Raw genomic sequence first — 17,687 nt, forward strand, 5'->3', positions numbered from 1 at the left:
ACCTTGCTGCACAAGGAAAACAAGTGAGTAACACACATCAATTAAACCGAATGTGAATTATACCGAATGTCAACTATAGCAGTAGACAAACTGAGTCTAAGTGTAAAACATAGAAATTCAATCGAATCCTTGCTCAAACCACACAAACTAACTTCGTATGATCAAACCGAATTTCATAGAATCACAAACACACCAAAAACTTTAACAATTAAGTTGAATTTTCAACTTTGAAGCAGACTCGATATGGCAGTTGCAATACCGAATGTAGATCAAATCTTCAAATTTTGAAGAATTAAAGAAATTGAACCGCCAAATATGTGATTAAACACCTCACGAGCACAAATGAATCCACAAACCTTCACTTAAACACATAATCAAGCTGGAAATGATCAATACCGAGAGTTTTAGCCACGAACTCTAAAAATCAACTTGATTTTCCATAATTGTTGTCGAAAAGCTGTAATGACGATCAAAACTCTTTATAATACACCTAATGAAGCTTTGGTGAACTTATCACAAGAATTTGAACGTCAGATTATCAAATTCGATGATACCGAATTTGATTCAACCTGACCGAATGTGATCAGATTCTGTAATCTTCCATCTCTGGATCGATATAGTGATATAATATCACTCCCTGGACGCTCTGATACCAAATGATATGTCAGATCATGGTGAGAATAGAAGAAATGATAAGATTGAGTGAGACTCCGTATGTAAAGAACAGATTCGATATTAGAGAGATTTGGTACAAATGAGTTCCACAGCTTCTTAAACTAGTTTACAATGCAATGGCTATCTAATTAGGACTACTTAGGTTCCTTATATAGCCCTGTTCTAAGGAACCTTCATTTAGGCTTATTTCACATTAACACTATACCACTTTCAGGGTCCTAACAAAAATGAATGAAAATCGGAGTTAGAACATACCACCAGTATCACCATGTAGCTAAAAGCAAGATAAACAATGTTAACTCTTGCACTTTGGAGAGATTCAACCTCCTTTACCTCCAATTTAAGCTTTCTTTCACTAGGAAATGGTTTTCTCACTCTAGAAAGTTTGAGAGTGTTTGAGTAGGTAAAAAATGCAATTGGAATGGATCTAGAACTGATCCATCAACTATAAGGTCATCCATGTGTGAAAAGACCAAATTTCCCTTCATTTAAAAACCCTAAAAAGGGGTTAAAAACACAGATCTGTCGTCTGAATGTCGTTCCATACCATGGAACATCATTCCAAATTAAGAACGTCGTTCCTTATAAGAGGAACGTCGCTCCTGAAACGGCCTTTAACTCGTTCTGTTCACCGGTACCCATTTCCTTGATCACAACGTCGTTCCTGGTTTTGGAACATCGTTCCTTCATCTGGAACGTCATTCCTCCTCTTTGGAACGTCATTCCACTCACAGAAATTGGGGTGTTACATGTGGTTGACATGTCGTGCATCTTGTGGTGAACTGACTTCTCGAATGTAAGTGGGACTCTAACGGTGTTGGTGATGCCTTAGTTTTCCCGAGTATAATTGATTGTGTGAGTATTTATGCTTATATACTATGTTCTCACTAACCATTGCTTACCCGTTGTTGTTTAACCTTTTTATAGGTTCCATTTTATGCAAGAGAAGGGTAAGGATGTGCAATATCTTGAGTAGTTATGGATGATGATTGTGCCTTGGAGACTAAACATGTTCTTGATGATTCTTATGAGTCCCTTTTGATGGGTTGAAATAACCCTATAATTGATGCTCTTGGTATCTTAGTCTTTGAGTCAAGTTTTGAGTATAATGGGTCAAGATTGTACTCGTCTTTTGTAATGGGTCATAAATTTGATACTAGTAATTTGGTTATTATGATTTACTATAAAATGATAATTGTTTTCGTTTGGTTATAAAATTTAAAGTTAGACAGGTACCATTTGAATTATTTTGTATTGGTGTCAAAATGTGTTTTATGAAAACGGGTCAAGGTCGTTTCATTCTTACACCTGGAAATGAAATGTTCTTGAAGGAAAATGAAGGTGGAGGATGATGAAGATGAGTGCAGAATGTTTTCCTTGTTCATGAGAATGGATGATGATGATGAGGAGGAGGAGGATGGTGTTTTGATAATGATGATGAGGACAAATTTAAGGGGTTAAATTGCAGATCTTAATGAAGGAAAAGAGGGGAAAGAAAGTCAAAAACTTCTTTATTAAGTTTGGGATTTTATCATATATATATATATCCTTATTCCTTATTAACCTCTTAAATTACATATTTACCCACATAAATATGATAATATCACATAAGCCCATGTTAAACAATTAAACATATCATATATATATATATATATATATATATATATATATATATATATATATATATATATATATATATATATATATATATATATATATATATATATATAGAGGCAGGATCAATGGGGAAGTAACCAATCGGGGGGAAGCGGGGGGAAGCAAAATGTTTTTTTTCGTTTTTTTAATTTTTTTTTTCCGGCATCAAGATCACACGAAAATATGAACATTTAGAAGAGACACTTCGTGATGAATGTTATTATTTAGGCGGGAAAACGATCGACAAAAATAACATTCAAGATAATATTGTTCGTGAAGAATATGAACGTTTTTTTTTTCATGTTTTGTGAAATAAAATTTAGCCCGATTTAGAGTTAAGGGTTAAGGATTTAGGGTTTAGGGTTTAGGGTTTGGTGTTTTGGGTTTATGGAATAAACCCAAAACACCAAACCCTAAACCCTAAACCCTAAACTCTAAACCGTTCGTGTTAAAAACTCAATCTAAATCCTAAATCTAAACCCTAAATCTAAACCCTACTAAATTTCTAAACTCTAATATCTAAACCCTATAAACCCTAATATCTAAACCCTAATATCTAAACCCCAATAGCTAAAACCTCAGTATACGCTCGAAAAACACGATAATTGTTATATATTACTTCTTCGAGCGTTTTCCCGCCAAAATAAAAACATTTATCACAAAGTGTCTCTACTAAATGTTCATATTTTCATCTCATCTATAATGTTCGTGAACAAAGTTTTTTCAAAAAACGAAAAAAAAAAATTTTTGCTTCCCCCCGCTTCCCCCCGATTGGTTACTTCCCTCTTGATCCTACCAATATATATATATATATATATATATATCGTTTACAATCACATATTTACCCACTTACAAGCAATATCGAATAAACCCATGTTAAACACTTCAACCCCTCAAATATATCCATCAAGTCATCAATTCAAATCAATCCTAATATTAAGAAAATCTATAAAGTCGTATTAATGTCTAATCCAGTATGTTCCTTAAAAGCAGCAATCAACCTGCCATTAATGTGCGTGTAGCTTTCATACCCTTACTCATTTACAAATTAAGTGCGTAATGTATGTGTGAAACATTTACTTCTTGAGGTTACTGGAAATAATGAATATATTTTACGAACAAGGTACAAACTACAGAGTATATCGAATTGAAAATGTAGGGATTTAGAGCCAAGAAACATTGAACAAAAAAGGAACCACTGACATTGTTTGAAGCGCAACCCCTGTTGGTTCAGTGTGCACGTTATAACACAAATCTATACTACCGATTATGTACAGGCCTATGGGGTCATACACTTTAACATTTAGACAATTATATATTGTTGATATATAATTTATAACCTATAATTTGAAAAGCATTATTTAATTAATATGATTTAATTAAATTTATTAAAGAAAAGAAAAATAAGCTTTGAAAGATAGATGAGATTTGTTGACCTTTAGGTAAGAGATCCAAAATTGTTTTCAAGTAACTGCTTTCTTGATTATAAATAAAGATATATGCACATTGGTTTTGTTGACTAACAAAAACGTTTTTTTTTCTCTATATTACATCACACATTTAATAATAAAATAAATGGTGGGATTGTTGTTGTCTCATACGGCAAACATAAAAGAATAAAAGGGATGGTTGCTTTTGAGTATCGATGTCACAAACACAAAGAAAAAGAAAAGATCGATTGATCTTGCATCATCAACACATATACATGTGTTGCTATTAAATTAATTTGATAATCAATTTATTGATTATTTTGAATGTTAATTCTTTGTTGTTGTGTGTTGAGATGTCGACTGACGAGACCAAAAAGATTTTTGGTTTTTGCTTTTCACTTCTATTTATGGGTTATACGGACTAGCATCCGATCGGTGTTGCTCGACGTGCTGTGTGGATCAACCGTAAAGATATTCATACACTTTGAATATATGTTTCAACCTAGACATGGAGAGTTCTTTCTACAGTTCTTGCATCGCTCGTTAAAGGTATATCTAAACTCCTCTTTGTGAATTTATTAGTTGACAATTATTAGTGGTGTAATTGGATCTTGTTGGGATCGTTAATCTTGTGAATGTTTTACTTGAAAGTATATTATAAATAATAAAAGACGTTTATTATTAAATAAAAAATATGTTTATTTTCATGTTCCGCTGCGTTTATTAAATTTAAAAGTACACACGATTTTCCATCAGTGGCATCCGAGCCGCTTTTACACCATCTTAATTGTCGCGTGATTTCTTTAGATTTAGCTTTGTGGTGTATTGGTGAAAGTCAAAACCTTTTTGGTTTTTAAAGTCAACTCGGTTGATCTAGACTTAACCTCATGACGCACAAATATAATTGAAAGAATATCACTACTTTAAATTGTAGATTTAATTATTATGGCTTGAATATTTATTATAATTGTTGATTGTTGTATTCCATGGTTGTACACATGCATTGTAACCATGAACAAGCCATATGTAGATTTTTAATAATGTAGTTATTAAAATTGTGATTGCATACATAGCCCATAATGCCCCGACCTATGTGTTTGATTATATGTGAATGTTATGATTGTTGGTCATGGTGATTTTAAGCCATGTTGGTTATTGATTTATTGAAAGGCCATTTTGAAGCCAAAGTTGTATTATATTTATTTTTCATTTTCATAGTATTGTATTTAAGTTTATTTCAATTTGTAAAAGTACTAGTTTACTTGTATATTTTAAAATTTAAATAAATGTAACAAGATGAAGATTGAAGATAAAGATGCAACGTGGAGTTTGACTTAGAAGATGGCGAACAGGTCAAGTTGACAATGTTGGCGTTTGTCAAGTTTTCACTTGATTCTTGAATTAAGTGGGAGCTACGATATTACCCTTAGTTTGACCACATGATTCTAACGACTCGTCCTAATCTATCCGGACGAATACATTACAATTGATTACATCGCGAGGTACTTGACCTCTATATGATACATTTTACAAACATTGCATTCGTTTTTGAAAAGACAATCTTTCATTTCATCGAAAGTTGACGGCATGCATACCATTTCATAATATATCCAACTATAATTGACTTAATAATAATCTTGATGAACTCAACGACTCGAATGCAACGTCTTTTGAAATATGTCATGAATGACTCTAAGTAATATCTCTAAAATGAGCAAATGCACAGCGGAAGATTTCTTTCATACCTGAGAATAAACATACTTTAAAGTGTCAACCAAAAGGTTGGTGAGTTCATTAGTTTATCATAAATAATCATTTCAGATAGTATAATAGACCACAAGATTTCATTTTCATAAACATCATTCTCGTATCAGGCATTTCGCAAACTGCATAGAGATAAAAATCATTCATATGGATTGAAAACCTGGTAACCGACGTTAACTTAATGCATAGAATATCCCCAAAACAGAACCTCTCGTCTGTATAATAATCTCGAAGTACTTAAGCATTCGTACCCCGAATGAGACTTGTCAAGGTCCATAGATCTATCTTTAGGATTCGCGTCAACCAGGGGCCATTTCCCTAAATTCTTAGGTTACCAGACTTGAAGGGCGATATTCGGTTAATAATCCAACCATAGAATGTAATTTTAAGTACTTGTGTCTATTTCGTAAAACATTTATAAAAGCAGCGCATGTATTCTCAGTCCCAAAAGTATATATTGCAAAAACATTTAAAAAAGGAGCAAATGAAACTCACCTAATGTATTTTGTAGTAAAAATACATATGATTAAACTGAACAATGCAGGGTTGGCCTCGGATTCACGAACCTATATTAATTGTATATCTATTAAATCATATAATCGTAAACGAACAAAATATATGTATATTATTATTAGTGATATAATTTTTATATTAATAACTTATAGGTTTCATTATTTAATTAAATATATTCATTTTATATATTTTAAGTAATTAAAGATATTAATATAGTTATGTTATGTGTATTAAATATATTTTTATATAAAGATCCTTTATTTGTTAATTTAACAATAATACTAGATTAAGGATAGTAATAATAATGATAGTAATAATAATGATAGTAATAATGATAAAAAATGTAAATTTTAAAAATTATAATTTTAATAAATATAATAACTTTAATAATAATAATAATTTTACTAACAATGATGTTTTTAGTAATAAAGATAAAATAATAATTTTACTAATAATGATTCATTCAATACTACTATAGTTGTAAAAATAATAACTTTTAATAATAATAACATACTAATAATGATAATCTTATTAATAATGTTTATGTTTATAATAAAAATTCTAATATTTATAATGATACTAGTACTAATATTATTGAATATGATAATAAATTTTATTATGTTCATGATAGTAATAATCGTAATCATAATAGTGATATTAATACTAGAATTATAAAAATAATAATAATAACATTAGTAATTAGTAATACCTATACTAATAATAATAATAACTCTAATACTTATACTTATAACTATAACAATATTAATAATTGCAACTACACTACTTAATAATATCAACCATAATATTGGTCATACTACTAAATTTTAGAAGTAATTAATAACTATCATGTTAATAATAACAATAATAATAATAATAATAATAATGAAATGATAATAATAATAATAATAATAATAATAATAATAATAATAATAATAATAATAATAATAATAATAATAATAATAATAATAATAATAATAATAATAATATAAATGAAGTTACCTTCAAGAAAATAGGCCAAAAATATTACTGCCTGAATAGGGACTAGAACCCCAGCCCACTTGCTAACCCGACACTCGCCCAAACCAACCAGGCTAACTCGTTTTTCTGGTATTATAATCACCATTTATATTTTTAACCCGTCTGTCTGTTTTTCTCCTAATTCTTCTTCTTCTTCGTTCTAGGATTTAATCGACCAAAAATCAGTTAACACATGTTTCCAGGGAATTAAGGTTTTAATTATGACTTGTAATCAAAACGTAAATGACTTGTATTAATTGTTTTGATTAATCAAAACATAACAGAAAAAAATAAAATCAGAAACTCGCTGTAAAAAAAACGTATATGAACTCAAATGTCAAATTCAAATTTGAAAACGTTTTGGACTAAACTTATAACATGAAAACGTTCTCAAATCATTGTTAGAATCTACCTGGATCTTCAATTTGAATTAAAACATCAAAGGGAACTCGAATTTGCTTGAAGAACAAACTGTTGACTTTTTAAAACGAAGCTTTGACTATGAAATTCGGATTCAATTTGAAAAATTGAAGTTTGAAACTTTCCAGAAAGATTAATTGAAAGGTTTATAATAAAACTGCATTAAAGGATTTTTAGAATAAGCTCAAGTTCGATGTTTAAAAAAAATGGTTAAGAACAGAGGTCGCTAGTTCATTTTCTGTAATTTTGGTTTTGTTTTGACTTATTGAATTGAAACACAGATTTTATAGAGTATAATTGAGTTCAAATAATGTAATCTGAATCGTTTAAATTTGGTTTATAGCTGGATTGCTCGACAGAAAGATTATTCTGTCAGAAGGAAAAAATAAAAAATATATCGACTTTTAACTGTAATTGTTTGCTACTAGATTGGATTGGAATCAAGATGTACCAGTTTGCAGATATATACAAATTGTAAAATAGTTTGATAATTAAGTGTAACTGAATTTGATTCCTTTTTCTTGATTTATTTTATATAAAAGTGATATTAATAATAATAATCCTATTAATAATCATTAATAATAATACTAAAATAATAACATAATAATACTGAAATAACAATTATCATAATGATATTAATATTTAGAATAATAATACTAATAGTTATAATAATGCTTATAAAGATATTATCAATGATAATGTTACTAATTTGTATTATTTTTATAATAATGATAATAATAATAATATATATAATAATAATATTTACATTATTAATGATAATAATATTATTAGAAATGATAATATAACAATTTATATGTCTATATATATATATATATATATATATATATATATATATATATATATATATATATATATATATATATATATATATATATATATATATATATATATCCATTTTCATATCTTATAAGCCATCTATTTTAAATAATAATGTTTATAATACATGTATAGATGTTAATTTTGAAAGTACTAGTAATATTAATATAATGACTATACTTTATCTTATAACTACATTTAATATGATCTATTATTATATATTTAATACTATATTTTTAATATTTAATATTTATATAATTATATAATTGTGTTTGCATTTAAATATGAATATGCTAATAATGTTATATATAATTATTATATATCTATTTGTTCCATTATACAGTATTATACTTACGCATATATATATATATATATATATATATATATATATATATATATATATATATATATATATATATATATAGTTAAAAATAATTGTTCGTGAATCGTCGGGATTAGTCAAAGGTTACTGAATTCATGAAACAGTTCAAAATTTTTGAGACTCAATAATACAGACTTTTCTTATCGTGTCGGAATTATATAAAGATTAAGTTTAAATGTGGTCGAAAATTTCCCGGGTCGTCACAGTACCTACCCGTTAAAGAAATTTTGTCCCGAAATTTGAGTGAGGTGATCATGGCTAACAATAAAAAATGTTTTCATGACCAATATGAGTTGATAATTAGAGGTTTATCATCATTGAATAATAATGATAAAATAATTCGATTATTCTTAGAATACGAATGAAGCTATCGCAAAAAAGTTAATTGTAGAAAATAAGATTTTCCTTAGCTTTTGAAGTAAACAGGATTGAATTAGAAAATAAGGTGCGTCTTAACTTTTGACGTTGTCTTGATTGAATTCCGGAATTCAAGGGATTTAGAGAAAATCTTTAAAATCTATAAAATTTGATTCTTCGGCAAATAAGGAAATTAAGATCTTTTTAATTAAATGCGATGATCTGTCCCGATTACTACGTCTGATATTTCCATTATAAATTAAACTCTTCCGTTCCATTATTCTCACCATTTCTATACTCAATTCCCAAATTCAAAAGATTGTGAAAATGCTTAATCCAGTTCTAATCCTTTGCCTTATCCTTACTATCGCAATAATCATTCTCCTTTTCCAACTTCCACCGGAGGAATCTGTTTTCTTCTACTTCCCCCTTGGGGTTATAGTTTTTTTAATTCTCCCGTGTCTTTATGTTGCGATAAATATTGATATATACGGCTTGTAATTTATGTGTTGTTATCGGGCTTTATATACTCCCTTATATTTCGGAGTCCCTGCTCCCTTTTTCTATAATCATTGTCATTCACAGTTAATTCTCTCTCTTATTTGCTGCAATTTATACCCCCTTTCTATTTCGGAGCTTCGTGCTTTTATTTTCTTTTCGCAAGTAAAGGTCTAGAATTCGTAGGTTTGGAGTTTCGAATGAACTTATGATCAGTAGAGGATTTTTGATATGAAATAATTTTCGGTTATCAGGTAATAATCTAATTATATAGAATATCTAATATAGTACAGAAGATCCCGTAGATTACGGAGGAAATTAAGGAAACGTGTCAGATAAAGTCTACAGTAACAGATACGCTAAGATATGGATTTGTCTATACACTATTCTTGCAATCAATGCAATAAGATGTGTCTACACTAAGAATGATAAGCAGGTAAGTTCTGACACGAAATGATAAGCAAAACTTTTGACATGCAGACACGGTCAAAGTCCAGACTCACTAATACATCCTAACGACTTATCAGTTAGACACACTAATGCAGACCTGGTTGGCTAAGACCACCGCTCTGATGCCAACTCTAACGAACCGTCCTAATCCATCCAGATGAATACATTACAATTGATTACATCGCGAGGTACTTGACCTCTATATGATACATTTTACAAACATTGCATTCGTTTTTGAAAAGACAATCTTTCATTTCATCGAAAGTTGACGGCATGCATACCATTTCATAATATATCCAACTATAATTGACTTAATAATAATCTTGTTGAACTCAACGACTCGAATGCAACATCTTTTGAAATATGTCATGAATGACTCCAAGTAAAATCTCTAAAATGAGCAAATGCACAGCGGAAGATTTCTTTCATACCTGAGAATAAACATACTTTAAAGTGTCAACCAAAAGGTTGGTGAGTTCATTAGTTTATCATAAATAATCATTTCAGATAGTATAATAGACCACAAGATTTCATTTTCATAAACATCATTCTCGTATACGGTATTTCGCAAACTGCATAGAGATAAAAATCATGCATATGGATTGAACACCTGGTAACCGACGTTAACTTAATGCATAGAATATCCCCAAAACAGAACCTCTCGTCTATATAATAATCTCAAAGTACTAAAGCATTCGTACCCCGAATGGGACTTGTCAAGGTCCATAGATCTATCTTTAGGATTCGCGTCAGTCAGGGGCCATTTCCCTAAATTCTTAGGTTACCAGACTTGAAGGGCGATATTCTGTTAATAATCCAACCATAGAATATAATTTTAAGTACTTGTGTCTATTTCGTAAAACATTTATAAAAGCAGCGCATGTATTCTCAGTCCCAAAAGTATATATTGCAAAAACATTTAAAAAAGGAGCAAATGAAACTCACCTAATGTATTTTATAGTAAAAATACATATGATAAAACTGAACAATGCTGGGTTGGCCTCGGATTCACGAACCTATATTAATTGTATATATATTAAATCATATAATCGTAAACGAACAAAATATATGTATATTATTATTAGTGATATAATTTTTATATTAATAACTTATAGGTTTCATTATTTAATTAAATATATTCATTTTATATATTTTAAGTAATTAAAGATATTAATATAGTTAAGTTATGTGTATTAAATATATTTTTATATAAAGATCCTTTATTTGTTAATTTAACAATAATACTAGATTAAGGATAGTAATAATAATGATAGTAATAATGGTAATAATAATAATAATAATAATAATAAAAATGTTAATTTTAAAAATTATAATTTTAATAAAGATAATAACTTTAATAATAATAATAATTTTACTAACAATGATGTTTTTAGTAATAAAGATAAAATGATAATTTTACTAATAATGATTCATTCAATACTACTATAGTTGTAAAAATAATAACTTTTAATAATAATAACATACTAATAATGATAATCTTATTAATAATGTTTATGTTTATAATAAAAATTCTAATATTTATAATGATACTAGTACTAATATTATTGAATATGATAATAAATTTTATTATGTTCATGATAGTAATAATCGTAATCATAATAGTGATATTAATACTAGAATTATAAAAATAATAATAATAACATTAGTAATTAGTAATTAGTAATACTTATACTAATAATAATAATAATAATAATAATAATAATAATAATAATAATAATAATAATAATAATAATAATAATAATAATAATAATAATAATAATAATAATAATAATAATAATAATAATAATAATAACTCTAATACTTATACTTATAACTATAACAATATTAATAATTGCAACTACACTACTTAATAATATCAACCATAGTATTAGTCATAGTAATAAATTTTAGGAGTAATTAATAACTATCATGTTAATAATAACAGTAATAATAATAATAATAATGAAATGATAATAATAATAATAATAATAATAATAATAATAATAATAATAATAATAATAATAATAATAATAATAATAATAATAATAATAATAATAATAATAATAATAATAATATAAATGAAGTTACCTTCAAGAAAATAGGCAAAAAATATTACTGCCTGAACAGGGACTCGAACCCCAGCCCACTTGCTAACCCGACACTCGCCCAAACCAACCAGGCTAACTCGTTTTTCTGGTATTATAATCACCATTTATATTTTTAACCCGTCTGTCTGTTTTTTCTCGTAATTCTTCTTCTTCTTCGTTCTAGGATTTAATCGACCAAAAATCAGTTAACACATGTTTCCAGGGAATTAAGGTTTTAATTATGACTTGTAATCAAAATGTAAATGACTTGTATTAATTATTTTGATTAATCAAAACATAACAGAAAAAAATAAAATCAGAAACTCGCTGTAAAAAAAAACGTATATGAACTCAAATGTCAAATTCAATTTGAAAACATTTTGGACTAAACTTATAACATGAAAACGTTCTCAAATCATTGTTAGAATCTACCTGGATCTTCAATTTGAATTAAAACATCAATGGGAACTCGAATTTGCTTGAAGAACAAACTGTTGACTTTTCAAAACGAAGCTTTGACTATGAAATTCGGATTCAATTTGATAAATTGAAGTTTAAAACTTTCTAGAAAGATTAATTGAAAGGTTTATAATAAAACTGCATTAAAGGATTTTTAGAATAAGCTCAAATTCGATGATTTAAAAAAAATGGTTAAGAACAGAGGTCGCTAGTTCATTTTCTGTAATTTTGGTTTTGTTTTGACTTATTGAATTGAAACACAGATTTTATAGAGTATAATTGAGTTCAAATAATGTAATCTGAATCGTTTAAATTTAGTTTATAGCTGGATTGCTCAACAGAAAGATTATTCTGTCAGAAAGAAAAAATAAAAAATATATCGACTTTTAACTGTAATTGTTTGCTACTGGATTGGATTGGAATCAAGATGTACCAGTTTGCAGATATATACAAATTGTAAAACAGTTTGATAATTAAGTGTAACTGAATTTGATTCCTTTTTCTTGATTTATTTTATATAAAAGTGATATTAATAATAATAATCCTATTAATAATCATTAATAATAATACTAAAGTAATAACATAATAATACTGAAATAACAATTATCATAATGATATTAATATTTAGAATAATAATACTAATAGTTATAATAATGCTTATAATGATATTATCAATGATAATGTTACTAATTTGTATTATTTTTATAATAATGATAATAATAATAATAATATATATAATAATAATATTTACATTATTAATGATAATAATATTATTAGTAATGATAATATAACAATTTATATGTCTATATATATATATATATATATATATATATATATATATATATATATATATATATATATATATATATATATATATATATATATATCCATTTTCATATCTTATAAGCCATCTGTTTTAAATAATAATGTTTATAATACATATATAGATGTTAATTTTGAAAGTACTAGTAATATTAATATAATGACTATAATTTATCTTATAACTACATTTAATATGATTTATTATTAAATATTTAATACTATATTTTTAATATTTAATATTTATATAATTATATAATTGTGTTTGCATTTAAATATGAATATGGTAATAATGTTATATATAATTATTATATATCTATTTGTTCCATTATACAGTATTATACTTACACATATTTATTTATATATATATATATATATACATATACATATTTAGTTACAAACAATTGTTCGTGAATCGTCGGGATTAGTCAAAGGTTACTGAATTTATGAAACAGTTCAAAATTTTTGAGACTCAATAATACAGATTTTGCTTATCGTGTCGGAATTATATAAAGATTAAGTTTAAATTTGGTCGAAAATTTCTCGGGTCGTCACAATGATCCCATGTCGGCTCATGGGATCAAGCATAGAATTTTTGGCTAGGTTATGTATGGGTGTATGCATGGTTGTGTTTTATTTTACGCATTTATATTTAATTATTGATTATAATATATATGCTAAATGTTCTTTGATGAAAACATCAAATAAAACTAGTAATGAGTTTCAAATATTAAAATTGATGATTTTAAAAAGTTAAACTCTAACGAGTTTAAAGTTAAATGTTTTTTTGAAACTCAAATAATATATATGAGCGACATCTTTTAAAACTGTTTTAAAACGATACAAGTTTGTGTATTTGTTATTTTTCATACTAGAAATTAAATAACAAATTGCACGCATAATACACGATCGACATATATAATTGGTTAAATTGATTTTTAACAAAAGGTGTAATGAATATTGTGTGCATACATTATTCATTAACACAAATTTTTTAAAATACCCGTCAAATTTATGTCATGCCATCCAATGTGCTTGCAAACACTCCTCGTTATCTTTCTGATCTAGTGAGACTAGGCTGAATTATAGCCACGAGGTAGATTTTTCGATCTAGTGAGACTAGCGTGAATTTCCACTGTTTCTAAATTGGACGAGTTAATCGTATTCACGGTGAGACATGAGTTCGAGGCAAGGATGGGACAAACATGCCAATAGATAATAATGGTTTGTTGGACTACACATATCTCAATGTCCCATAAAGATCTAAGAGTTGCACTTGTAATGCAATTGGTACCCGCTACCTACCAATAGACTCCATAACTACTAGCAGATCAACAGATGTGGCTATGGAACCTCTATGTGGATCTTAGGCTTTCGTAAATTAATTGTTTCTAAAAATATTATAAAAACTTTGGTAGTTAATTTATTAAAGCTTAATATCGAAAATACTAAATTGAATCTTACATCTGTTGTAGATGTCAAATAATCAAAACATAAACCAAAACACACTTCCTTCTTTGTTGGAGAAGGATAAACTCAATGTTCAAACTTCCTAGACTGAAAATGCAACCTGAGAACTGTTTCTCAAGCCTGAATGGAAGTTGAACAAAATTAGAACCCTTATCTGATCCTCCTGTTTGCACACCTCCTACTGCTCAGCAAAATGCTTATCGGAAGTTGTTCGATGAGTGGGAAAAGTAGGATAAAAGGGTGAAAAAGAATAAGCCGAATACTTTGTGGAAGGAAAATGGCAAATCACTTGCCATGGAAATTATTCCACATTCCAAGAAAGAAAGCCCAACAAAAGATGCCGAATGTTTCCATTGTGGAAAGGTTGGCAATTGGAGAAGGAAGTTTTCCTATCTACCAATCTGAGCTGAGAAAAGGCAATGCTGGTAAGACTAGAAAAATCAGGTATATTTCATATACAGTTATATACTTTTTCTAGTGATTCCTGGATTTTTGTTAACCGGTTGTGGCCTTCACACCTGTAACAATATGAAAGGAATGAGAAGAATTAATAGACTGAAGAAAGGCACACTAGATTTGCGAGTGAGCAATGGGAATCAAGCTTTGATTGAAGCCATTGGTCACTATGAGCTTAATCTTCCAATTGGTCTTATTGTTTTATTGAAACAATGTTATTATGCTCCTAGTATTAGGAACGATATGATTTGAAAGATGCTGGTTTTGAACTTGCTACGCACTTTGATATTTTAATTTCTAAGGATAATATTTTTTATCTTAATGCCTATCCAAGTGATGGTATTTTTGAAATTTATATGCATGGTGTGATTTCAAATGAGAATTCTATGTATACCTGTACCGCCAAATAATTCAAGCAACGCTTGAATAAAACCTATCTACGACATTGTCATCTTGGTCATATAAACAACGCATTTTAAAACTCCATTCTTATGGACTTTTGGAATCAAATGGTTTTGAGTCATTTGATGTATGAGAGTAATTTTTATGTAAAAGGATAACAAAAGCTCATTTCTCCAACTTAGGTGAAAGAGCTACATATCTTTTAGGACTAATACATATTGATGTATGTGGTCCTTTAGAACAATGTCTAGAAATGGTAAGTCTTACTTCGTTACAATAACCGATGGTTATAGTAGATATGGTTATGTTTTAATTGCCGAAACATAAACATGAAGTTTTTGAAATGTTCAAAAGTCATTCAAAATGAAGTAAAGAGTCACGTTGGAAATATAATTAAATCACTTCACTCTGATAGATGAACTGAGTATATGAGTCAAGAGTTTTTGGACCACCTGTAGAATTGTGGGATTGTCTTACAATTCACTCCATCTCACACACCACTACTCAATAGTGAGTCTGAATGGAGGAATCAAACTTTACTTGATATGGTTTGATCTATGATGAGTCTGACTAGTCTACCATCGTCTTTTTGGGGTTATGCATTAGAGTCTGCTGCAAGCATACTCAATATGGTTCCAACCAAGAAGGTAGAAAAAGACACCATATGAAGTATGGCATGGGAAGATTCCCAAGTTGTCTTATTTGAAATTCTGGGATTGTGAAGTGTATGTGAAGCATGGCACTTCAAACAAATTAAAACCCTGAATTACTAAATTTCACTTTATGGGATACCCAAAGGAAACAATGGGTTACTACTTTTACTACAAAGCTGAAAACAAAGTATTTTCTGCTCGGTCTACTGAATTCTTAAAAAGGAGATCTTCTCTTATAAGAATTTAGTGGGAGTAAAGTAGATCTTGAAGAAATTCAAGAACCACAAAGTAACATACCTTCTATAACTACTAGTAATATACACGTTAAAAGCACACTGTTGGTAAGCTAGAACGTGTTGCACCTGCACTTGATAAATCTAGTAGAACTCCTCACTGGCTTAAGAGGTATGATGAACCCTCTAGCTACCGTGAGGGCATGTCAGATTCTAAATCTGATAAATGAAGAGATGCTATGAATACAGAGATGCAGTCCATGAAGGATAATTAAGTATGTGATTTGATTGATCTTACACCCAATTGTAAGACAATGGGTGTAAATGAGTCTTCAAAGAGAAGACTAGCATGGACGGTAATGTAAACACTTTTAAATCTCGATTCATGGTAAAAGGTTATGATGAAACTTTTCCACCGATCGTGAGCTTTATAAATTAGGATACTTATTGCCATAGCTACTTTTCATGATTATGAAGTATGGTAAATGGATATCATAATCTCTTTTCTAAATGGCGACCTAAGCGAGGACGTATATATGGTTCAGCCGAAAGGATCTATATATCCCAAGCATCCTATAAAGCATGCAAGCTTCTAAAATCCATATATGTATTAAAGCAAGCATTCAGGAGCAAGAATCGTTGGATTGATGAGGATATCAAAGAGTTTGGTTTTTCTCAAAAACAAGATGGGCTATGTGTTTACATAAAATCTAGTGGGAGCAAAGTAGTCTTCTTGATCTTGTATGTTGATGACATACTTCTTATTGGAAATAACCTTTCAACTTGCAAGATGTCAAGTCTTGGCTTGAAAACGTTTTTCCATAAAGGATCATGGAGAAGCTACTTATATATTTGGAATCATGATCTATAGAAATAGATTTAAATGGCTTATTATTTTGAATTAATATACATATCTTATCTTGCAGAGATTTAGCATGCATTACTCGAACCTTGGAGCATTGCCTGTGCAAAAGGGCATAACCTTGAGCAAGTCTCAAAGTCTTATCACATATGATGAGATACGATGAACGAAATGTATCCCATATGTGATGCCCCGACCAAATCCATATGGACGAGAACATTAGATATGATTACATCGCGAGATATTT

This window comes from Rutidosis leptorrhynchoides, chromosome 6 (assembly GCF_046630445.1).
Source record: "Rutidosis leptorrhynchoides isolate AG116_Rl617_1_P2 chromosome 6, CSIRO_AGI_Rlap_v1, whole genome shotgun sequence".
Lineage (NCBI taxonomy): Eukaryota > Viridiplantae > Streptophyta > Magnoliopsida > Asterales > Asteraceae > Rutidosis > Rutidosis leptorrhynchoides.